This window comes from Schistocerca cancellata, chromosome 2, assembly GCF_023864275.1.
Source record: "Schistocerca cancellata isolate TAMUIC-IGC-003103 chromosome 2, iqSchCanc2.1, whole genome shotgun sequence".
Lineage (NCBI taxonomy): Eukaryota > Metazoa > Arthropoda > Insecta > Orthoptera > Acrididae > Schistocerca > Schistocerca cancellata.
In genome coordinates this window covers 967726391-967752647 of record NC_064627.1, presented here as the reverse complement: position 1 = coordinate 967752647, position 26257 = coordinate 967726391, and the positions used below count along the sequence as shown (strand labels likewise).

Here is a 26257-nt window from a genome sequence, read left to right as displayed (position 1 = left end):
ATCAGCAGGAGCGCCAAGGATCACTAACTCATGTATTAGCTGACGAATTAACTTTTGGGCTGAAACTCAGGCATTCCTACGTTGCACCCAAATAACAAATTATGGTTATTATACACTTCTTTGTTGCATGTACGCTTCTAGCTAAGTTTATTTGATTTCGTCTCTTTTCAGACAATGGTTCTGGTCTGGAATGCCTTAGTTTCTTTGGGGATAACTTTTCCTGGTAATTTTCTTTTCTGTTAATGTTTAATACAGGTTCAACAGAGTTCATGTTGAAACTCCACAGGAAAGGTGATTCCTGCACACTAAACAACCCACTGTAAACACAAAGTGCCGTTTGCGGAAATGATTAAATTTGTGTAGTACTATCTACAAACAAAGTCACTTGACTGGAATACAAATGAAGCGCTGAGAGCCATAAGGGCCAAAAGCGCACTGTCTTCGACCACCCATATTCAAATGACTATCAGAGAAACCAGTGAGACAGCTTTTCGTCAATGTTCAGATATAATTACAATGTGGGCCTACAGTACAGAAAATCTGACCCACCATAAGATCAACAAATGTCAGAAGCATGAGAAAGTGCTACAGTCTCACAATTAACGATGATGCCCTTTTTGGTTCTCAGCGCCTCAAATGATTACTATATGATCAAAACAAAAACTTAATATATATATATATATCTCATTCAGAATTCCACAAAATAGGATTTTTATCAGTATAAATATAACATATACTGATGTCTGATTTAATTTTGCTACATAGTGAGTGAATTCGCATATCTATAGAGTGTACTACCGCCTAGCGAGATTTATGCCAAGCGAACGTAGATAAGACTGCTGCAGATAAACAATAAATCCGGAAGGTGTCAAAAGTTAGGGTGTTCACATGCACTTGTGCTCTTACACGGAAACCGCCACTGCAAATGACGACTTAAAGCTAACATTTTCACACGATCTGCTTTGCTTGAAGATAATTTTTAGCTATAAGACACCGAAACATGATTAACATTACTTGAAAACGTTTGCGACTGATAAGTTAACATACAGACTGCAACAATGCGTAATATCTGCAGCTAGTGTGGATGGTTGCCGCAAGAAGAGGCACATATCTACAAATATGTCTGTTACACTCGAATAACTATTACAGAAACAGTCGGATATTACAGAAAGATTCACGAAACTTAATAATGGTTTCACAGATTGTTACGTCATTTTGAACACCAAAATTTTCAGATAGGTAATATTAAAAGGCTGTAATGGTTACTACGGAAATATAGTCCATAAGTTGGTTCTGCACGGAGAACCGACGTTAATACAAGCGGTCTCCAAAACATTTATTATAATGACACTAGGGGCACTATTTCAAAGTTGGTGAGCTTAACAAAATCGGAGATGCTGTTCACTTCGGTACTTGAGTTGCTTCCAGTAGAAGTCTAGAACTTTTGAATTCGATATATGTTTACGTGCATTTGCTCCTACCTAAGCGAATGAGTGCTACCTATGGCATAATAATTTCTGTCTGGTGCTGAGATCACCAGTGCAGCTGGTTAGTAAAATTGTCTTCTGTCTTTCCCTTCATCATATTCACTAACAACGGAGCATTAAGAAGTTAACCTTTCAGTAAAAGCTTTTCTAAACAACGTTGAAATCGAATGCTTTACGATGCTAGAATCACCGTAGCTTAGATTTTACAACCTTCATTTAAGTTCGTGCGAGAACTGGTGTATCGTCAGTTTAATATTTCCGGACTGATATAAGAAAAAATACATAGTTACTTCGACTTTATTAAAACAAGAGTAGGGTCTACATCTCCTATGTGACACAAGAAAGGTTTGCTCAAGAAGTTGTTAACAATCTTTTTAGTGAACTCTTTTTGATAAACAGCAGTCGTCTGGTTACTCATTTATCTCATTCTTGTATTAAATAGGAAAAATAACGAACTATGTGTGTAGTGTAAACTTAGTTTATTTACGTGTTTTTAATTTATAAATACAGTTTTAAAATTATAAAATAAAATCATTTACAAATTCATTGTAGCATTAATGCGATTATTACGCAATTTTTGTTCATTTTCCAAGTCATCAACTTCTCACTCCTTCCTTCACTCTCTGCGATGCTAGCGGTAACTTACACGGCAACATATTTCTCCTAGATGCAAAAGTAGATGTGGATAATAATTGAGTATGTGATGGGGATGGTAATCTCATATTAATGGGGACTAAGACATGGTAGTAGGGGAACGAATAGCAGACAGAGTTACGTGATAATATTTGCTTGGTTGTAGGAATGAGAGAAAAGAAAGATTAATTGAGTTCTGCAGTAAATTTCAGACAGGAATAGCGAATATACTGTTCAAAAGTCACAAGAGGAGGAGCCATACCTGGGAAAGGCCTATGACATGGGAAGATTCCAGCTGGTTACATCACGATTATACAGAGATTCCAAAATCAGGTATTAGGCTGCAAGACGGAGGAGATATAGATTCGGACCAAAATTTAGTGGAAGAATCAATGTCCTAATAAACTCGATTCTGAAGTACTGACGAATGATGAGAAGCATCTAGTTGCTGAAGGCAATGGCACACTGATTTACATCCGAACCGCCACATCGACGACCAATCATTGCTGATCGCACGGCAAAAGCATCGTAGACTAAACCAGTAGCTTCCCCTCCCCCACACTACCATCAATTATTTAAAGAATAGAACTCTCAAGCATGGAACAGCATCAACCGCATGATTATTTTACAGATGAGTTGATGTGTGAAACATTTAAGGTTTAGTGCATCAAGCCCTAATGAATGAAGACGAAAAATCCCAATTACATTGGTTTTATTAGTTTCGTGTTACTCAGTGGATAGGAGAGTTTGGGTAATTTGGGCTCCATTTAAAGAAAAGCTAGATTTTCACACATGTCAACGTTAATGACGTCATTTCTGCTGGAACATTTGATGTGCAGTGATATAAGTTTTGTAAGTTCATTCTGTGGTGTACGTGGATACTGTCTCCAAAATGTGTTGCCAGTAAAATTATTAGTAAAGAAGTAATGAATTCAATCGTCGTGCCTGAAGCTGATGTTTTACTTTAAGAACTGTGAAAATGTAGTAAGCGGTGAACTCTACTCCTTAATTTTTTTGTGGGGTGTCAGTGAGAAAAAGTATGAAAGAGGTTTGACATTATGTGTAAAGTTTGTTGTAAGTCATTAAGTGCTCTAATTCTCAAATAATGGGTAAAATAGTTTGGGTATGACAACGTAGATTTTCTAACTGTTGAGTTCTCCTCAAGAAGGCGACAGTGGAAGTCGCTGAAAATTCGAGATTGACAAACCTGACTCGGCAGAACCACATGAAGCATTTACTCAATTACTGGATAACTTTTACACCGAGATTCATGCTGCCCCAAGACATATACACAGTTTCTGACTTTAGTACGGGACTTATTGTGTTCAGCCTTTACAGTAACGACTTCTTAATGAGTAGATTAGGACAGCATTTTAAATTTTAAATTCGGCCAATAAAAGTATTGAAAATCAAATTTTTGTTGCCTCTTGAAGCCGATAGATGGATAACCTGGGAATGTAACGGGAGGATCGGAAGAAGCCCGTGAACAGTCTGCTATGACCATCGGGAACTGTGCCATGGAAGCTGGCATAGACACAATAACGTTACTGGCGCAGATTCCTCTGCGCTATGTTGTTTGGAGATAGAAGATAGGAACAGGTTGAAACACTATATCTCAAGATGACGTATGACACCTCTGTTGTTGAAACTTCATGGCAGATTAAAACTGTGTGCCGGACCGAGACTCGAACTCGGGACCTTTGCCTTTCGCGGGCAAGTACTCTACCAACTACTCTACCAACTGAGCTACCCAAGCACGACTCACGCCCCGTCCTCACAGCTTTACTTCTGCCAGTACCTCGTCTCCTACCTTCGAAACTTCATAGAAGCTCTCCTGCGAACCTTGCAGAACTTGCACTCCTGAAAGAAAGGACAATGCGGAGACATGGCTTATACACAGCCTGGGGGATGTTTCCAGATTGCGATTTTCACTCTGCAGCGGGGTGTGCGCTGATATGAAACTTCCTGGCAGATTAAAACTATGTGCTGGACCGAGACTCGATATCGGGACCTTTGCGTTTCGTGGGCAAGTGCTCTACCAACCTCTATTGTTGTCTCTGTATTGTAGCTATGGAAGAGTACGGAACATGTTGAAACTTTATTGCAAGACAATGTGTCATGAAATAACTGAATTACGGTTTGGGATTGTACATATAGCCCCCATCTCGTGGTCGTGCGGTAGCGTTCTCGCTTCCCACGCCCGGGTTCCCGGGTTCGATTCCCGGCGGGGTCAGGGATTTTCTCTGCCTCGTGATGGCTGGGTGTTGTGTGCTGTCCTTAGGTTAGTTAGGTTTAAGTAGTTCTAAGTTCTAGGGGACTGATGACCATCGATGTTAAGTCCCATAGTGCTCAGAGCCATTTGAACCATTTGATTGTACATAGTGTACAGCTTGTGTAATACAGGATTAAAGCTCCGTCCATGCAAGACCATTGTTTCAGGATATGTGGTATGTACTACACATTCTCTGTTTCTCCCTCTTCGTAATTTTTTACCATCGTGAAAATAAGCTGTTCTCTATTTTTCTTCTGTTCAGTTGTGTTTATTGTTTCATATATTTACTGTCGATTTCTAAGCTACTTCGGATTCTTCTGTAGGTACTTTAGTATTGTGGTAGATGTGATATACCACGACACTTGTATCCTGTTAATGCAGCGCAGTCATGCCTTGTGTAATCGCTGTCCCAGTTTCGGTAGGCAGTGTCACCAGAAGATGCTGTACTACATTAAAAGGAAATGCTTGCGGTGGCGTATCACATCGATCACTGTATTAAAGTGTCTGAAGGTGAAGCTATAGTAGTGAAGAATTCGACAGCAAATAAATAAAAGCATAAACAAGCTGAGTGGAAGCAGAATACTAAGAGAAGAGCCTTTTTGTTCCTTAACAAAATATTTAACAGTTGATTTCCCTAGCTGTATGGAAAATACTTTGCTAACATCTGTTCTGAAAATGGCAACTGTTGTGGAGTGTATGCTTTGCGGTTGGGAGGAAAGGATTTCAAAGAATGATCCGGCCATCAAGATTTAGGTGTCTGTTGTTTCCCACACACTGATTAGTTCTAATCCTGGAATAGTTCCATGCAAGAGAACGCTAGTGATTTTCTTCCCAACTCGCGTCCAGTGCTAGCCTGTGAACAGTCCCTAACGATCTGTTTTCCGGCGGAACGTTAATCTCAAAGCTTCGTTTCTTCCTTTTCTCCTACTTTAAACAGACATATTGTGCTTCACTCTTCAACGAATATCCAGGCCGATCTCTTAAATAAATTATTATCTATGGTTAATGAATATGTCTAAATTCACGTCCTTATGCTGCCAGGTGCACTTTTCTGAATTGCACCAATCAAGCGAAAGGTCGTAACAGAACGCTTTGTGTTTCGAGTAATGGTTCGTTCCGAAAGTATACAATGGTTAAATTCTTACGAAAGGCATCATTCTCAACCAGAGCTGTTGGCACCGATATACGTCAGCAGAGTGAGATGAGGGCCATTCCTAATATTCTAATATGTTTTATTGCGATATGTAGTCGCATTTGTTCTTATAATGGTAAACATTTACGTTCAAAATCTTAACATTTTCCGATCTGTTGGAAGAAATATAAGATACGCCACATTTGATATTAGTTCACTAATCTGTAAAAGTAAATTTAGAGTGTCTTTTATTTTTTCGTTCTTTATCTTGTGCCTTTGTCCCGCATAAGTTTAGGGCCGACACAGTTACTATTGGATTAGGCGTCGATAACTTTAAGTGTGGCCGGATGCCCCTCCTCTCCCCATCCTGTTACCCCACCTACTCATCCCCATCCCCCTACCCCGCCACGGAATATGAGTATCCCAACTGTTTGCGTGAAATTTTATTCACGAGAAAGTGAACGGAAGTTTTCTCCACGTTCCCGAATCGTGTGAGACGGAGCACCAGCCCGATATTTACGTAATGGGATGTGGAAAACCGCCTAAAACTCACATAAAAGACCGCCAGCATACCAACTGTCGTCGTTAATCTGCCGAGCGGATTCGATCCAGAGCCGGGGCCCTAACGCAAATGAGTATCTGTGTGGGTTAGTAAGTCTCTTATTTATTTTCACAAATTGGAAGATGTTAAGAATTTGAACTAAATTGTTAGTCACTACAAAGGCAAATGCGACAACCGGCTCCACTAAAAAATTATCAGAACAATATTTCAGCTGTTGCGGATTTATATCTGCATTCATCTCTACATTCAAAGAAATGATTATAATTTCAGAAGAAAATTGAAGATTAGTTCAAGAGGAGGAGCTGCACGAACTGAGCAAGACAATAATGCGTTAGTCCATCTCTGTCACTTAAGAAGGCAGTTATTCGGCTTGGTGCTGATGACTGCGTTGCTGAATGTACTCCTGAAGGATATAGAGCCAAATTCTTTCCAACTGACGCGTTGGAGAGTCGAAATCCCGAGGTGGTTGGAGGATCGTGCCCATGAAACTACTAACGTTCTCAGTAGGTGAGAGATCTTGTGACCTTGCTAGCCAAGCATGAAGACAAACAGTAGAAACTCGCCAAGTGTGGGATGACATTATCTTGCTGAAATGTGATGTCTTGCCATGAAGGGCAACAAAACAGAGAGTCTAGAATATCGCCGACATACCCCCGTGCTGTGAGGGTGCCGTGGATGGTAACCAAAGAGGTCCTACTATGAAGTGAAATGGCACCCAGACCGTTACTCCTAGTTGTCAGGCCAAATGGTGAGAGTCATGACAGTAGCCCACACCTCTTCGGCCTGGAATCTCACTGACTGCAGAAAAATTCTGTTCAGTGATGAATCTCGCTTCGAAATGAGCCGCGATGACCATCGAAAACGTGTCTGGAGACGCCCCAGACAGTGGTTGGATACCAGCCTGATTGTTGCCCGACATGTGGTCCAACAACCAGAAGTGATGGTCTGATGAGCCATATCTTTCCATAGCAGGGTCCCTTTGGTTGTCATCCGTGGTATCCCTAAAGCGCATCAGTACGTCGACGATACTCTAGGCCCTTCCTTGTTGCCTTTCATCCTGGGCTTATATTCCAGCAAGATAATGCCAGACCACACACGGCGAAAGTTTATACTGCATGTTTCCGTGCTTGCCAAACCCAAATTTTGCTAGCAAGGTCACGGGATGTCTCCGAAATTGAGCTCTTTCGACCATTATGGGCAAGGCCCTCCAGCTAGCTGGGGATATGGACGATCTAATGCGCCAATTGGAGCCTGGCACCACGTCGCTTAGGAGGACATGCAACAACTCTATAAACGAATGCCAAAACGAATAACTGCTCTTTCTCCCAAACAAATCCTCCAATCTTTCTGAAATTGTAATTATTTGTTTCTCTTTGTTTGTCTCTAAATGTACATGCCTCTGTGGCGCGTCTTTTTTATCTTATAGTGTATTTCATTTTAGTGAGGCGATATAATTTGGAAATATGGTTTTGGCTTGAGGAATCACAAATACTTTCAGCGCTTTACCATCGAAATATATTTCAGTGAAGTTCCAGAATCATCAGTGGGTGCTCTTATTTTCTTAGTATCACATGTTATTGATGTCTATGTGGATGTCTACCATGTACAGCTGATATTTTCTTTAAACTCGCCATTTTTTATTGTTTCAATTTGCTCATCGCTCTATGTAAACTGTCCCTTCTAACTTTCGTTGTGCTGTTGTTCACACTCTTGGGTCTGTATTAAGAAACGGCTAAAACAGTACCCCAAAACGGTTGCAGGTTGGCTCTCGAATGGATTCCAGGAGCAAAAAAAGTTTGGTTATCAGTATTTCAGACAATTAGCGACTGAATTAAAAATTTAAAACGCTATCATAAACCACTCACTAAGAGCTATAAACCCTAGTTAAATGTTTAACACGAAACCTAACTGTTATAGTTAGACTCTCTGTCTGTATCTTAAGCCATTGTAACTCACGGTCCTCAAATTAATCAGAGTACATTCATCCAGTATTCTTGAATCAAGCACTTAGCGACCTCAAACGAGCATTAAGCATAATTTAAAACCCTTCCGAAACTTTTTCTTGCTGATGTTCCCCACAGAACAATGAGAGGAAAAATAATTATCGCTTGCTACATTTTTGCTGTCCCTGCAATATAGCTTCAGCATCATATGTGACGTTTCAATTTATTACTTCTTTACTACTAAACTTACTCGAAAGACGTTTTGCAGACAGTATCCACATACATCACTCAATGTACTTGCAAAATTATACAACTGTGTGCCACATAGTTCAGGAGACATGACGTCATAAACAGAGAGAAGTGTGAAAAAAGAGCTTTTCTTAAAGCAAACCCCAAATTATTCGGACTACACTCATCCTAATTTTGATAATTCTCCAACGAGCTTCAAACATAAGTTCAAACCTTTTCTAAACTTTTTTCGCTTGTAGCCACAAAATAATGAATGAAATGTTCGTTGTTTATATGGTATAGCTTCGGCATCAAGCATGAATTATGTGAAGGGTATTTTAGTTTTTGAACGTGTATTTTCTTCTTTTTTAGCCTCCGTTACTTGACACATTTGTCTGCCTCTGTAGGTGAGTGGACAGTTCCATCTACTATGGGACCTGTTTGATTCCCGCTACTGAAAAGGACGTTTTCTTGACGGGAGGACCGGTGTGTGGCGCACTCAGCCTCTTGAGGCCAGCTGAGGACCTATCCGACAGATTAGTAGCGGTTCGAAGGTCAAGAAACCCGATAACGGCCGGGAGAGCGGTGTGCTGAGCACATGCCCCTCCATACCGCCTCCAATGACGCCACTGGCAGGGGGTGAAACGTCGGTGGTCGTGCCTGATTACTCCGTTTAGGGACATAACGTGGAACTTGGTAACTTACGTTAGAAGTACAACTTTATACATTTGCACCTCCTAACAAACCCATCAAGTAAATTACGAAACCAGTACCGAAATATCTGAACAACACTTTTATTCCTCGTGCACCTGTAATGTTGTAAATCTCTTGTAAAACATTAAATAATTTTAACCAGTAACACTGCTATAATAGAATTTTATTTAGCCGTTTTATGGTTACGAGCTCATTTCAATACCATGGTCATTTTCAAGACATCTGTAAAACATACAGGATGTTAGTACATAATTTTTGTACATTTCCGTTAATTGTAAATTATGTTATAACTTTAAATTATAATTTGGAATTTACGTCTATAATACTTTGTTATTGCGGGAGTTGTCGAGAATTATTATATGGCAATAAGTTGACGGAGATTTTTAATCTACAGTTGCTAAGCATTATTTTCGAGATATTTGATTCGTTTTTAAAACTGACAGCTTCTGTTGACAGATTTGTCACTACGTTCTATGGTTACATCCCTGGTTTATTAGTCTAGGGATTTGTGTGATATTTTCATCTTTGTATTGTTGATTGGTGGTATAATCTTTATCTGTGAACTATAGTTACATCTCTGCTTTATTAATCTATTGAGCCACAGAGTTAAAAAGAAAGTGAAGATAGGTGGCACTAAAGACTTACGCTGTACCTTGTTTTGAAGGACAAAGTGGGCGGGGCCTGCCACCATCTTAAATAGTTCAAAACATTAGGAGACAACTGTTTATGATTGCTTCTTGTTCATTATTTCTGTCGTGTCCACGCAACAGCTCTTTTAAATACTAAAAATTGCAGTACTTACACAAGTAACATTGTGTCAGAAAGGCAATATCCAATTTTTCCTGTTCTTGAATGCTAAGTTGCTGTAGTAAAAAGACACATTTGGCCACGTTAATGTAACTTGTTTTTTTCTTGCAAGATGAGAAGGCTGAGATACGATAAAAATGTTTTTGTATTCCATCTAATTCCACTTTTACTGTATTTGTATCGATAGCAAATCAAGCTGGAACTCCAAAACCAATGCTTATTTGCTTACTGGGCTACTTCTTGTTCGTTACATTTTCAGCTTTCAGCTCTTAAACACAACATTTTTAATGTTCACTTTTGCAAAAAACTTATCTACGCGTTCTTTGCTAGTCCATACATGTGTACAATGACGGAAGACGCAAAACATGCTATCGTATTTTGTTCATATCAACAAAGTGAATGATTATTGAAATGCCAGACTGAGAAATTCACTCTGCAGCGGAGTGTGCGCTGATATGAAACTTCCTGGAAGATTAAAACTGTGTGCCGGACCGAGACTCGAACTCGAGACCTTTGCCTATTGAAAGGTCAAAGAAACAGAACTGCATGCAGAATCGAGTTCTTGTTTTATTAGTTTCGCCTATTGAAACGTCAAAGAAACAGAACTGCATGCAGAATCGAGGTCTTGTTTTATTAGTTTGTCAGTGAATTAACTGTAGTTTGCTCATGTTCTCACTTTGAGACCTTATCTATGATGTGACATTCAACGTGTAGCAAACACTAGCAATCTAAAGGAAAAAAAAATGTTTTTTAAACATGTTACAGTATTGTGCAGTACTATTAATGTGATTAAGGGAATGGTCCTTAAGTCTTAGACCCGTAAAATCGGTATTTTGCCTTATCATGTATGTGAGTCACATTTTAGTAATGATAGCCAAACCTGTGGAACATTTAGGCCCACGTTTCCAACAGTGGTCTGTTCACTTCTTTACCCGGAATATTTCCCGCCCATAGTTCTGTCAGTTTCTCAAGAACAATCAAATAAATAACAGTTGCAATGTTTGTCTACTTTGATCATCTGCTTGATTTTACTTTTGAATTTCATTTTCAGGTTTTCAAAGTATATAAGCCTTTACCACACTTTTGATGTACCAATAGTTAGATAGTTTAACGCTCTATTTGTAATTTTCACAATAAATCGTAATAATGTGGAACGAGTCATTTTATATGAACATCAATCTTTTTTTGTACATGTTCCTCTATGCTGATTATTTTTTTTACTAGTTGTTTTTTGTTTTTAAATTAAAGACAAACAGATGTTAAACCAGTAATTCCTACCTATCACGATTTAAAAATTGTTTATTAGTCGAAGAGGAACGTTTTAAGTTCAGTTGCAAATTTTACTTTTGTGTCTGTCAGGTGTCAGGTATCTTATATTAGTGCGTAAGTGATCAAAACTTGTGGTTGCGGCATTGTGAGCCCCTGGTTGTGCTAAACATGACCTTACTGTGACGTAATGAATATCAGTTTTTTTCTTCTGTAATTATGAACATCATTGTGCCAGTTTATGTGAAGTGGATTCCTTACAGCGAACTTAATGATGGGATAACTAGACAATGTAGCAGGTACATTGCTACTCACAAGCCGAGCGGCAGGCAGGCATACCAAAAAGAGCGTTCACACAAGTTTTCAGCCAAAACCTTCTGAAAGGGAGCAAACCAGACACACACATATTCATACACTCATACACACATAACTAACTAACACACAGACACACACACACACACACACACACACACACACACATAAGCGCACGCACGCGGGCACCCGCGTACATGAAATAGCTGTCTGCGGCTGTTCTAGCCAGAATCTTTTTTTAAAGAAGGAGGAAATGTGAATAATTATCGGTTTGAGGAATTTAGGCATGAGATGCTGCACAAACAATCAGCGCAGTCACGTAGCTGTATGTTGTGCGAGGACGAGACCATTAATATAGTGACGTGCGTTGTCTTGCTGGAGAATCACACCTCTCCTCTGAGATCCACGACGTCTGTCTCTCTCATGGCTGGCTTCACCTTGTTTAAAAGCAGATCCGAGTAGTATTGGCTGATCATTGTACGGTGCTCTTCGAGATAATCACAAAAAACTAGACCTTCAGCATTCCAAAACACCGTCAACATGACTTTTCCTCCTGATCCTTGTATTTTGAATTTTTTCTTGACAGTTGAGTATGTGTGCTTCCACTCCATGCTTTGTCTTTTTGATTCTGGCTCATAACAGTGAACCCAAGTTTCATCACAAGTTAAAATGTTGTCGAGGAAGTGCTCACCTTCTCTTTCATAATGGTCCTTTTAGCTCTGTACACATTATCAACCTTGTTTCCTTGCGTAGCCGCGTTAACTCCTTTGGGACCCATATTGCACATGTTTTGCGGTACTTCAGCTTGTTACAGATGTTATGAACTGTACCAGTACTAACATGAACCTTATCAACTATCATTTCTACAGTCACACGGCGGTCGGCAGGATTAATGTCATCAATTTGACTTTCAAGTCAGGGAGTTGGAACTGCAACTGGTCGGCCAGAACGGTGTTCGTCAGTCACTGAGTCGCGACCATTTTAGAACTACTCTTCCCAGTTCTAAAAATTTTCACGATCATACAACTTCCACCATAAACTTTAGACATTCACTGGTTTCTCGCTTTCAGCAAGTAAAAAACAATAACTGGACGTTCCAAGGGGACTCGCCATCTTGAAATGTATTTTTGAGATTATAAACAAAACAATATTGATGCATCAGCTGATCAGGGTTCATCCCAGTGATGCCAACTTAAAGACATAAAAGTACGAAACTTTCCATACTAACCGGTTTTTTTCAGACCAGTTTGTCTCTTTAATTATTGAATGACCCTCGTACAAAATTATATTCTTAATGTAATTTCATGATAATGCTTTTATAACTTGCTTTTGATACGATATGGACTGAAATAAACTGTTTTACATAATGCACTATTTCCAGAAAACGTCGTAGATGAATATATAAAGGGTTGTAACTCCTTTCGTTTAGCAGGTTTGGTTTTGAATTTTTCATTCACCTAGGGGTGGATAACAACGTTTCAATAAAACCAACATGATTACAAAAAAAGAAAAATGGCTCTGAGAACTATGGGACTTAACATCTGAGGTCATCAGTCCCCTAGAACTGAGAACTACTTAAACCTAACTAACTTAAGGACTCCACACACATCCATGCCCGAGGCAGGATACGAACCTGCGACCGCAGCAGTCGCGCTGCTCCGGACTGAAGCGCCTAGAAACGCTCGGCCACCGCAACCGGCTAACATAATTACAGTTTTGCCTGTACAACGTAAAATGTTTTATACGCTCAACGTCAAATATTTAACACATTAAACTATTTATAACTGATAAGACGTTTGACGCTGTTTTATACGTTGGAATCTAATTCTCTAAAGAGGGGGCGGGGGGGGGGGGGAAGGGGAGGGTAAGGGTTACTGGTATTCACCAGTTCCGCCAAGGCAAAAAGAGACGTGTTAGAAAGTTCAGTTTACAGAAGAGTGGAGAAGTGGAAGTAAAATATCAATATCGGCTGTATTGGAAATAATTGACAGGGTCATAAACATCAATATGTGATACTACGAAAATAAATCAACCCAATGACGATAGTGGAGTTTCACCGAAATATGTGTGGTTGTTAAAGAAGAAGAATTTTTGTTTGTTCAAGCCCGAACCAAATTTCGATAATTAAATATTCGAAAGCAAACACGAACAAAATGTGTGCTCCAGGCCACACAGTGAATATTAGAGAGGCTAGTTGTATTCATTCAGAGCTCGGGTCGCTAGACGTAGCTGATGTTTAGAGACGCCGGTCCCCTTGCAGTGCCGGAGTGGGGGCACTCAGAACGCCTGGAAACAGCCGTAGCGTAGACGGCTGAATCAGCTAACCACCGACGCACAAGTCGACGGTTCCCTCCTGAGCAGGTGATGAGGCAGCACCATATTCCTCCTTACGAAGCAACAGGTACCAGAAACGGTGACAGGGAAACGCGTACTGCTTCTTTCTTGCTATCGAGATTCGCTCGATGTCAAAGTCATACGAATATTAACGACTCAAATCATTTTTACTTAGAGAGAAAGACAGACTGTACCTTGAATTCAGAAGAAAAATTAGGGTAGACAAACATTCGTCACACAACGCGTGAATGTGCCAACTGAAACGTTTCCTCTTACTGCTGGTATCTGCACTTAATTGGAGATATTTTCTGCGTAGAGTTGATTTGTTGCTGTTGATGTAGAAAAGAAACAAATTGAAATACTGATAGAACAAAGACTGACCAAGTGGGTAGTAATGCCCACATTATTTCCTGTAGCACATGATTTAGAGTTTGAACGTAGTTTATTTCTATGGTGAAGTCATTACGGCAATCAGAGAAACCATGGTACAGCTGTACGAAGTGGGCACAGAGTGTATCTTTAAGACTCGATGACACATTTACAAATCAGATCCGTACACTGTCTATTTCGAAACTCTGAGCAGAACTGGGGACGCAACAGTGGCTCCGCATGGACCTTACAGACATTTTGCTGCAATTATGTGGTTGTTAAAAACAGAAAATGAAAGAAATACAATGAATTTTGACAGATATGAGAACAGTAAATGACATTGTATGAATCGCAAAATAAAATGATATTACATTGTTCATGAGGTGCGTTACAGATCAGTCTCTTTCTCAATGAAAATAGTCAGATACGTGGATATAACAATACGTATTACATTTTAGTGGGTTATTTGTAAAGTATGGAACATAACTTCTTCATAGCATGTTTCCTAGCTTTAATAAAAATGTGCTCATTTCAGTAAACACTGTCTTTGGAGAATGAGGCTGCCAGACAATATAATGCTTCGCTATTAGATAGGAAGACTCATATTTTAATTTGGTTCTATTCTTTACTTTCAGTTAACATCGGATTTAAAATATCTGACATAGGCAATGATCGTATCTGTATTTTAGTGATTTTAAGAAAATAGAAATGTTTCAAACCTTTCTACCAATTACAGTATCTACTTGAGGTATAAGGAATTTATTGCAGAGATTTATCTCGTCACAACAGTTTCAAACGTACAGTATAACTTACATTACCCGTGTTTGGCTGTGCTTAGATTACTGTTCACATGCTGTTAGCTTTCAGAGCGAGAATCTGCTAATAACAAACTTTAAAGAATGGGGAAGCTTCTAGCTTTTACGTTTCACGACTACTACCGCCATACCTTCACATAGAAGACCTAGTTATTTTTTCCTGGGTAGGGAAGGAGAGAAAAAATTAGTTTCGTTTCAGGAAATTGGAACTTAATTAATAACCCCAGTTGGAACATTCTTATTGACATCAATACTCCGCAAGTAAATTTGCGTAGAGTACGACGTATAGAAAAAAGTAGGATAGTATGTGACTGTGGATTGAATCGGGCAAGTGCTATTTCTACACTATAGCAATAGTGAAAGTACTAAAGTGCCACTGTAGTGTTATCTATAGAGGAACAAGATCACTGACGCGGTTCTGACTCAAAACAACAGTTCTCTTCGGTGTAGCAAGAAGTTATCTATTCCCTACGAATTTTTTGGTCTACGAACTTCACTTTTGGACTTCCGTATTTTGTATGAAAGTAAGTAATGTTGCACTTTTATTCGACCGATATATTTCTATGTATTGTAGGCTGTGACAATGTGTAGCCTAAGTGATAATAACTGAAATGTTAAACAAGTACGCTTGGACTGTATGCCAAAAACCAGTTTCCAGTTGCACCAAACGAAACATATATCTTAAAAACTTAAATTTCTACGTTTTTTCCTCTAACACGATATTATGGAGAAGTCACGACATAAGTGGGATGAAAATAGCATGAAAGAAGCCACAAAAAGTAAAACATCTCGAAACGATAATCAGGGAAGTGAGTGAGAAATATTCTGTTTCAAGACTTACATTAGGTACTAGGTGTAAAGAAGAAGACTGTATTCAATATCAGATTTATCAGAGTTAGCCCCGTCCGAATTGCGCCCATATAGAACTGAACAGTCTTTTACTAAGCATGTGATAAATGTTTCACTAAAGGTTAAAGTAATATTTTAATTTAGGTCTAAATCAGGAAACGGACTGTAGAGATGCAGCTTATGGAAGGATAGGCAAACAGCAGCATCAGAATCACGAAAGGGTAGGATACAACAAGCAATATAAGTCAATGTTCCACATTCATCCAAAGCAAACTTTACACAACATTTCAAGATAGTTGTACTCCTCACAAAAAAGCTTGAGTTTTTGGTATGTTCTCAGTATAAATGATAAATACAGATGGCTTGGTTTCACTACTTAGGTCGTTCCCGTATACAAAACGAATTTTTATATTGTTGTCATTTAATTATGACTTTGTGCTGAACTTATTGCTCTCAAAATAATTTCATGTATCTATTTTAAACTGGTGTAACGAGAGCCAGTATACGAGCGTGATACTGAAGCCTTTACTGTTGTACATTGCAGACAGCCTATGATACTCAAACTTTTACTGTGTACACTGCGGGGCAATTAATTATTATTGGCATGAGGTCATTAATAGGATCTAGTATGTAACAATAATGATATGTACACGATAAATATTCGTGAAACGGTTTTTATGTGTATGGCTTGGGTCAAATTGTGTGAAAGAGAGCCATACATTGCTAACCTAACATCACACTTGATGTCAATAAAACGCAGCTATTGCTAAAATTTTTTCTCTCTCTCTTTTCTGCCTAGTTCCCATTTCTTTGGATGGCCGATTTTACCTTGGTTGCACAGATGTTGTTGTAATATGCCATTAGCAGCTCATACCTTAAGCAAGTATGACACCTTTTGTAGTAAACGGTGGAAGCACTGTGTCTGCCTTGTCAACGTGTCATAAGATCTATAATTTATTTACCTCAAGCGAAAGTATACGCTTGGTGAAGTTAGCAGTATTTGGTTTTGCTCTTCATCATAAGTGAGGTAGAGGTAATAGTAAACAGGATATAATAAGCTATCTTTAAACTGGCTGAACAGGCCTGCTAAATCATTGATGTTCAGCGTTAGGGGAACAGAAATTAGCGTGTTAATTAATGTTGGATATTTTAATTCACTGATGTCATACGGGGTAATATTAAGAAGTATAACCACATTTTGGTAGAACATACTGTAAGCACATGACAATATTAACCACAACGGCAGAGTGCATTTGCTCGCAGCGAAATTAACAAATACGATACTGGAAGGCAAAATGAATGAACTGAAATACAATACAGTGACTCTAAATTTGGTACAGGAGTGAAATATATAAATGTAAAACTCCTCGACATTGCACAGACATATAGCAGCAGTATTTTCAAAAGCAGCTTGAATAAACTTAATTCCTCTGAATGACTTCTTCTATACCAAAGAGCATTTCTTGTCTGGAGATAACTTGCTAATTTGAAGCCCAAAATTTTTGAAAAGTTCGTACGACTTTCGTTTATAGAATGGATCTCTCTTTCTGTTCCGGATTGAATGCTCCCATGGAAATGAGAGGTCAAAACATTGTGACACGCTGGGACTCGAACCTACACCCTTTCGTTTTGGTGGAAATGCTTTTACTGAGTGAGTCCTACTCGTACGACTTTAAGCTTCACTTGTGCAAATACCTCTCACATATTTTTCGAAATTCACAGAAGTTCTCTTTCCAAAAAGCACAGATTACAATTAGTTTTTTTCATTTCCACACGATCTCTACAACAGAATTTTCTCTAAGAAAATATGTAGTAATAACATAACTTATCCTCTAACGAAGTGATCCTGTCTATGATATCTCCATGGTGTTATCCAGTAGATCCTTTGAATCTTTCTTTGGTAATGTTTAGCAGAATTCTGAGAAGTGGTGAAATGCTAGTGTTATGTGTGACAAATAATCGTCATAATTTCCGTCTTTAAGAATGGTGATATATGTAGCTTCAGGCGTATCCCAGAAAACTGTGTTAAGACTCATACCGTTCATGTTGTATATCAATGACATGGTACACAATGTTAATAGTAACCTCATACTTTGGCAGATGAAGCAGTTATCTACGAGGAAGAACTATCTGCAGAATAAGTTTAACAAAGACCCGGTTAGATCATCGTAAGTTTCAAAAAGTTACATGGACTGACAACTTGCTTTAATATCAAGGAATGTAAAAGTTTGCTCTTCACAAAACGTAAAAACGTAGTATACTATGGCTACGATATCAGTGAGTCACACTTGGAACTACTCAACTCATGAAACTAGGTAAGTATAACAATTTGTGGAGACATGAAACTAAATGACCCCTTAGGATCAGTGTCAAGAATAGGTGACGTACTTTATTTTATTGGTGCGATACTGGGAATATGCAGTCAGATTACAAAGGACAACGATTATAAAACACTTGCGTGACCCGACCTAGAATCCTGTTCAAGTGAGTGGGATCCATATCAAATGCGATTAACAGTAGATTCCTGAACGTATCGAAACAAGGAAGGTCGAACGTGAATGGGATTGAGTCACTGGTAAGCATCACAGAAATGGAGAAAAACGTGAATTGGCAGATAGTTGAAGACAGACGGCAATTTCATGTAAAAGTATACTTAGAAAGTTTCAAAAGCCGTATTAAATGAGACCCCTACTATCGGTTTTGAGGGATCGCGAAGCTTAGAGTAATTATAATTCCTGCAGAGGCATTTAAGCAGTTATTTTTCCTGCGCTCTAGAAGCTTCGGAAAAGGAAGAGATCATAACACATCATCGATAGGAAGTAACATCTGACATGCTCTTTGAACATATCTTGCCCAGCTGATAAGCTGAAGGTGAAGCATATACAGCTCCCGAAAACGTCAATGAAGCCCTTAAAAATGGCATTGTAGCTCCGAAAAGCTGTGGACTTCAACAAAAATAAATCTCGAACAGCTCATGACTGAATGTCTGTTAACATCGCATTTGCACGTAAGTAAAAAATTCAGAATATCAACAGCAGTCGCCCACGACGTCCGACAGCTGTTGGAGTGCATTCAGTGATGCTTAAGACATACAAAATGGTTGGACAGTTGTTCTGTCGTGAGCTGAAACTGTCGATAAATTTTCTTACGATTTTTTCTATTTTGGTAACATCTCTGATGAAGTTTTTATATAAGTCTTAAAACTCGAAGAACAGTGTGGTTTGTCTGTCCATAAGCATCAGACTGAGGCTTTCTACAAGTCTGTGCAAAGTTTTTTTTATCTTCAGAAATCAAAATATCTACTATTGTCGGCACTAAACATTTGACAAAAGGAAAAAAAGGTTATAAATCCAAACCTTGGGATTGAAATAGCAAACTTATAGTGCATAGTGCTAAAACTAGTAACGCCGAATGTCGTAGCTTCAGGGTCATTTCGAACGACGATACAGCTGACAGTTTTCATATACATGCACCACTGAACGTGATGAAAGTTTGGGTACGTACCAGAAGATGTTTATTTTGCAGTTGGTGGTTTGACGTTTAACCACCTTTGAGATAGTTAATTTTAAGGTAACTTGCCTGTGAATCCGCTTCAAAAAATCGGTATTTCGTTTTTCATCTTAAAGCAGCATTTAGAGAGTTTTCAGCAAAATGGTGGTTAAAAGAACTGAATTGAACAACAGGAAGACGTTTAAAAGCCAACTTAAACATCTATTGCTTTGCGTTCACATCCATGTTGCCGCTGCTTTCACAGGTCGCTATCGCCATTAGACTTCTGTTCGAAAAACATATACTGCTTTTCAAGTTGGCAGCCCTGTTAGAAGACACTCTTCGTGATGCTATTATGTTTGCCTTGTATATTTTTGGGTATAGAGTATCGTTTCCTTTATAAACTTTTCTGTGGTTTGAGTTGCTACTATTTCGTCATTCTTGAGAGTTATTATTACGTTTCTAATTTGTTTTAATGGGGGAGGGGCAATCAGTAGGTGTGAAGTTCTAGGGTTTCTAGGAATAAATTCAGGCTTAATATAAGACAGTCACTGTTGACAGTTGATTACATGAGAGTGGCCAAAGCTGAATTGTCAGTCCTTGAGGCAACTAAAGACAGCAGAATAACATGACAAGCAAGATAGAGACTGTGGAACATCTAAACGAAGAAGATTATGCAACTGGTGTGTTTTAGGATCAAGGGAGATGAGTCATAGATCAAATATAATTTTGAAATGAATTTCCCAAGAATTAAATTTGCTTACGTGTTTATTTTATGCACAAAAAATTTGTTTTAGCTAGAGATCTGTAAGTTTTTGGGATAATTCGGGATACGTTTTGGAGGAAGTGGCCTACAGACACGTACCAGCAATAGGAAGGAAAACACATAAGATTAATCGTAAAAAAGTAAACTTAATTTTCATTATCAGATGTAAACATTTCTAGAATAAAAACATGTGGCTGAAACGATGTGATTGTAGTCTAATATTTTGTTAATGTGTACTTAAAGTTTCAGGCATCTAAGTACGGTAGATAGTCAGTGCATAGATTCTAAGTGTGGTCCGGGATCTAAAAATGTAATTTACTGATCTTCATAAAAAAATTGTAATAAAGTCAACGTAACAACTAATGTGATTTATGTATATCAGAATGTTCAGCAAGATACACTCTTATCGTTTTATAATATTTTCGTCCTGCTAAGAGTTCACGTATTTTAGTTAGAGCCGTGTAAACTATATGAAATTGTTAGTATTTTTCCAGATGTTCACAGACGAGTTACCTTAAATGCAGTTTGCGGGGGTTTATTAGGATTATCAGTTTGTCAGTTTGAAGCGGATGGTCCACCGTAATGTAACTTAACAGGAGATTACTGCTGTTGTCGGACAAAGACTTGAGGACAGGTTTTTACTTTTAGCATGAAACTGCTTTACCGGCAGAAACATACGAAAACGTCCCGCGGCGTGCCTCAAATTTCTCATGGAACTACATCTTTGTCACACTTCCCAGGAAGGGTGACTCGTTAATTTATCAGGAATTTTGAGTAATAATAATTTTCGCACCTCCAATAGGCTGTGACAGATCTTCTTCCTCGTGTTCTGTTTCCTATAAGTGGTGGCAGACAGAAGTTTTCATTAGGGCTGAGAGATGCGCTGGTATTAAGCGATAGCAGTAGTTCACCTTGGAAGGCCAAGGTCAGGATTCTAGTCGCGGATTCCCACCAACATTTAATTTCAGGATGTTCCATGAGGTGGGGCTAAACTCATCTCTGGTCCAAACTAATTTAGAGTTATTGTAGCATTTTAAATGGCTTCAGGTGAATGTCCAAGAGGCTACATCTCTCGACCCTTTCCTTGCTTCGCCCACCACATAAATATAATGATATCAATGTCGACGGAACGCTCCAGCAGAGAAGAGAGGGAACAGAAGTGGAAAGACGTCTGTGGTTTCAAAGGGCGCCGTCGCTTGGAGGGTCCACAGCTTCCTTGTAGAGGTGTCTCCGGGGCAGGTGTACTGGCTTCGAACCCCGACACGTGCCGACCGGTTTGTGCAGAGCTGCCACGTGCCGCGCGCTTTCACCTGGGGACACCCTCTATACAGGGGCTTCGGCACAACACTCTTGTTATGCTAATACTAACGCCTACCTACCAGTTCGGGAATACGAATATCTTATCAATAATTACACAATACTCACGGTTCCTGTGTACAGCAGTCTCAGTTATGCGAGTCCAAGTACAGTAACTAAATAACTTTTGTTTGTCGCTATACTAGATTGTGTGCACACAACAGAGTTTTCTGGAGTGGGAAACATCACTCCATGATGTATTATGTTGTAGCACAAGCTGTGACAACTCTCGAGCGAAATGGGATGTATGATACTTGTAAAATGAAAGTATACGGAGCACAATAAAAATATAACAGTATTTATAATGTGAGAAGGAAGCCCTCATGTTCAACAAAGAAAAAGGGAGAGCAGCTATCTCTAGTAGAAGTGAACACTTTCATACGGTTATCAACGTACCTCATCCTTTGTGCCGTATTTCTCCTAAAACAAAACGAAAAAAGTGATATTAGAATAATGTAATCGATCTGATATTTCTACCATAAGAAAACAATACAGTGGTTACTGATTTTTACTGCTTCAATGTTAATCCAAAAATATATATAAAACTGTTGCCAATAGATTCCTGATCTAATAATATTTTTCTCTCAAGCAACGAATTAATAGTACGAAATAACAATGTTTTGCAGATGTTAACTTTGCTCTAGACATGACAAGAATATTTACGTAATGGTTCTGTATTACTGAGAGGTTCAATACATTGCAATTGGACTGTTAGAACAAAAAATAAAATTGGAAAGCTACATTGATGTTAAAGAGTCGAAAAAACTTCCCCACTTAATGTTGTATGCATACTTCTGTTAGTGTCCTAATTTTTATTAACATTTTATTAAAGATACAAAGTGAACAACATTTCTTCTGTCAGTAACTGTGAATTAATGTTATTTTCATGCTATATTATGTTCATATTAATTTGTTACTACTTTGATTAGGATAGAACATTGACAGTTTTCCGTAGAATTATTTTAAACGTGTGGTAAATTACCATGTCACTGCTTCACCAACAAAAACTTTCTTTGATCCGAGTGTATTTCCTGCTTTCAATATCTAATGCTGTATACAGCCATTGCTAAATAGACTCATTTCTGGTTGTATATTAGCCTTCACTTTACTAAAATTCGAGAACACGTGTGAACTATCAGTCAGAAAGACTCATCCAAAGATCGAGGTAGTTCTCTATATTATGTAAATTATTCTGTGCGGGTTTGTCGGTGAAATGTAAGCAAAATCCCCTGAACAACAGAAATAATAATTACACTTTCCAGAAGGAGTGTCCACACTGCATTGGAGTGCGCGCTAGTCTGAAACTTCCTGGCAGGTAAACATGTATGCCGGACCGCGACTCGAACCAGGGACCTTTACCTTTCGCAGGCAATTACTTTACCGACTGAGCTGTCCAAGCACGACGCACGACTCGCCCTCATAGTTTGGGAAGGTAGCAGATGAGTTATGGAAGTACACAAAAGTATGACTATGAGGGCGAGTCGTGAGTCGTGTTTGGATAGCTCAGGCAGTGCGTCCGCGAAAGACAAAGGCCCCTGTCTCGGGTTCTGGTTCGTGAACACAGCTTTATCTGTCAGGAAGTTTAGTAACTACAATGCCTTACAATATGAAAGTTACTAAATATCATCTTTTAGAGCGCTCAGGCCTGTCTGCTCTTTCCATTCTAGCTAAAATGAACTACGTGAATTGTTTCGATCTTTATCTGTTTATTTCCACATAGTGGAACGGTTGAATAATCTAAACCTGCTTCACGTCTATAATAAATAACGAGAACACCATAACTTTGGTACAGCAAGCTGTACAGTTGTAAACACTGTACCATTAACATCTGGATAAAATCAACATTGCAGCTTTCTTCAACTCGTAGTTTTCTTTTCTATATTACACAAAATATATCACATGGCTTAATATCGTTCAAAAACAGTAACCTTTGGTTGAAACCGATAGCGAAGATCAGCACGTCAAAATGCAACAAATCGATCTATACACCAGTCAAAACTCCTGTGTGGTGAAAAAATTTCCTAGCTTCATCCTTACTTCGCTTTGGACTAAAATGTTTGTTATTAAATTTTTTGTCGCAGTGTATTACGCAGGAATCGTTGTTATACGAAAACGATATCATTTGTAGAAACGACGTGTGTTTGGATAATTGTTTCCAATTTATTCTGTTAGACACCCGCATTGTTTCGAAACCTTTGAACAATTTTTAGCCATCACATTTTTGTGTCCGCTGGATAAAATCAACATTGCAGCTTTCTTCAAATCGCAGCTTTCGTTTCTATATTACACAAAGTATATCATATGACTTAACATGGTTTGTATTTTAGTGTGTAGTTTATCAGCAGAACTGAATTTAATGTGTGAACTCGTTTATGCTTTTAGTTTCCCTCCGAGTAAAGTAAAATGACCTCCTACAGGTCAATGTTACGTAACTGACGAAAGTTCTAAATACGCTTAAGAAAGAAACGAGTGCTGGTATATAAGCCTGAGCTGTTTTTCGGCTACATGAAGAATCTCACGTCACCCGAAGGAACTATTTAGAATTGTCATCTTCCAATTTCTTCAGTCTTACAAAATTACAACTCAGGAAATATTCATTGGAGAGCCACGTTGAGATTTACCAACAACATTGGACATAAAAATTTCTATCGATCTTCTCCGTTTCCTGATCGCACTTGATCGTGAACTGCCATTATGTGAAAGCGCCGTGTCACGTTAAGAGGTGACCGCGTAAGGGAAAACACAGGGCTCACGCTGTATATTTTAATGAAGCGTATGAATACAACATGTGCGATCAAAAGTGATGTATTAGTGGTGTCGTTTCGGAAATACCGCATGAATATTGAGTAATGGAATACGTTGAATACGGGCAGGCTTCGCTTTCGTCACGATGTATTGGACCGTGTACTTTAAATGTAAATAACATGCAAAGGAAGTTAGTGTTCCGCAGATATCGCGTGGAACAATGCGCCGCATGCCTTTTACAGGTCTGCAGGTGAAATGCTCCATTGATGTAGTTTAGTAGCACTCACAGTTTAGGAAGTCTGTCGCTCATGAACCCGAATTTAATAAATTATTCTCAATGCAGATGATAATAAATGTCGAACAAAGGAACACTTGTTCATGAATAAGTTCTAAATTCCGTGTAGTAGACGTATTTTGTACCAACGCTTTGTGAGAAAACTACTATTTATTTATGAACGTATTTTCCTCAGTCTTTCCAAATTTATCCTTGGTAGTTGAGTTGAAGGGGGTCAGATCGTTACTACTAACTTATTCTTCTAAGAAACTTTCAGAAAACTTACTACTGTTCGTACGCGAAACGCTTTCATTGTAATAATTCTTTACTAAAATATGCTCACTGAAACTTGTAACTTTTGTTGTGCTGAAATCTGATTAACGCGTCGCGTAGCAGGATTTCGTTATAAAGTTCTTCGATCTACTATTTCATTTATACGTACCTGTTAGTAATGTAGAATTGTAGCACTTGATACTTCCTGATGGCTTATGCCTAGAATTTTTGTTCACTTGAAACTAATATTTTTCTCGTAACTGCATCTGTCAACAATATCAGCATTGCATATTACTAAAATTCACTGACTGCCTGCGGCATGCCCAAATTCATAAAAGGGAACAAATAAAATGTACAAAATTAAGATTAACACTGTAACTGATTTTAAGGCAAATTTTGCTTTCGCATTTACACGGCAAACACACACCCCGACCACAATATGTGTAATTTTTTACGATAGTGTTCAGAAAAATATAACGTCTGCATCTCTGCTAATTCATAAAGAAACCAGGAAACAAGAGTAATTTCTCTTATTTATTGGCAATACTCTTAAATAATTTTTTCGGTAAAAATGAAATGAAATGATCGTGTGGCATTGATCGCCGGGAGGCCCCATCCGGAGAAGTTCAGCCGCCGATGCAAGTCTTATTTCAGGTGACGTCACACTGGATGACTTTCGCGTAGCTGATGAGGAGAACACTACACTCAGTCCACGAGAGGAGAAAATCTCCAATGCGGCCGAGAATCGAACCCGGGCCCGCCACATAGTAAGTAACAAATAGTGAACTATGAGTGTAATTTAAAAATTTCTACCTGGTCAGACATCGGAAAAATAATATGTTTAGAAACATTAAAACATAAATTTCCCGCTACACCAATAAAATTTTTACCGGTTTTCTGTTGTTGAGGAAATGCTAAGGTAAACAGAACGAGTACTGTCATAATGCACAGAATATAATATCAATATTATGCCGACTATTTCACTCAATAAAGTAATAACCTATTAACATGGTTCTCCCTTCAATTAGTGATGAAATCCTTCTAGATGTGTAATATGAGAAGAGATACAATACAGAATTGATATTATGCGAAAAAATTAATATGGTTGTGTTTAATGGTGATCCCAAAGATTTTAAATGAGGCTGTCGTCAAGCACGCAGTTAATAGAAGTTACAAGGTAGTTGTCATGTAGTGTAAATATGTATGTACTAAAGTAGATTAAATCATCCGATACTTTGTAGACTACTCCGATAAAACATCAGCAACTGAAAAAAAAAATATTTTTCGTTTTCTGATCACATAGTTGCACTTACTGTGTGGGTAAGTAGAATACTACGTACACTTTACATTATATGATATTATTGCTAATTTTGATAATATGCTAAGTAGATCATCGACAAAGTAGAATTTTTCCACCAGAAAGACCGTTAGGCGTTTCTTAAACCGTGCTTTATTAATGGAAGAACTTTTACGTGCGCCGGAAAGTTATTAAAGTATATGTTCTTTATTTACGTGCACCTTCTCCGGATAAAGTATGTATACAGATTTTTCATACATGCTGCTAGGGATTTACATGTGCAATTATGCTGACACAAACACGAATTATCACCAGCTAGAGATCTACAGAATAC

The 26257-nt window shown here is 38.5% G+C and overlaps 1 long non-coding RNA gene across 1 annotated transcript in view; it reads right to left on the bottom strand.

Annotated features, from left to right (window-relative positions):
• LOC126148967 (uncharacterized) overlaps positions 1–26257 on the bottom strand; it is a 399054-nt gene that overhangs the window by 142703 nt on the left and 230094 nt on the right. The window contains exon 4 of the long non-coding RNA XR_007530675.1: positions 21731–21754. This is a non-coding gene — a long non-coding RNA (uncharacterized LOC126148967). The remainder of the gene's footprint in view (positions 1–21730; positions 21755–26257) is intronic.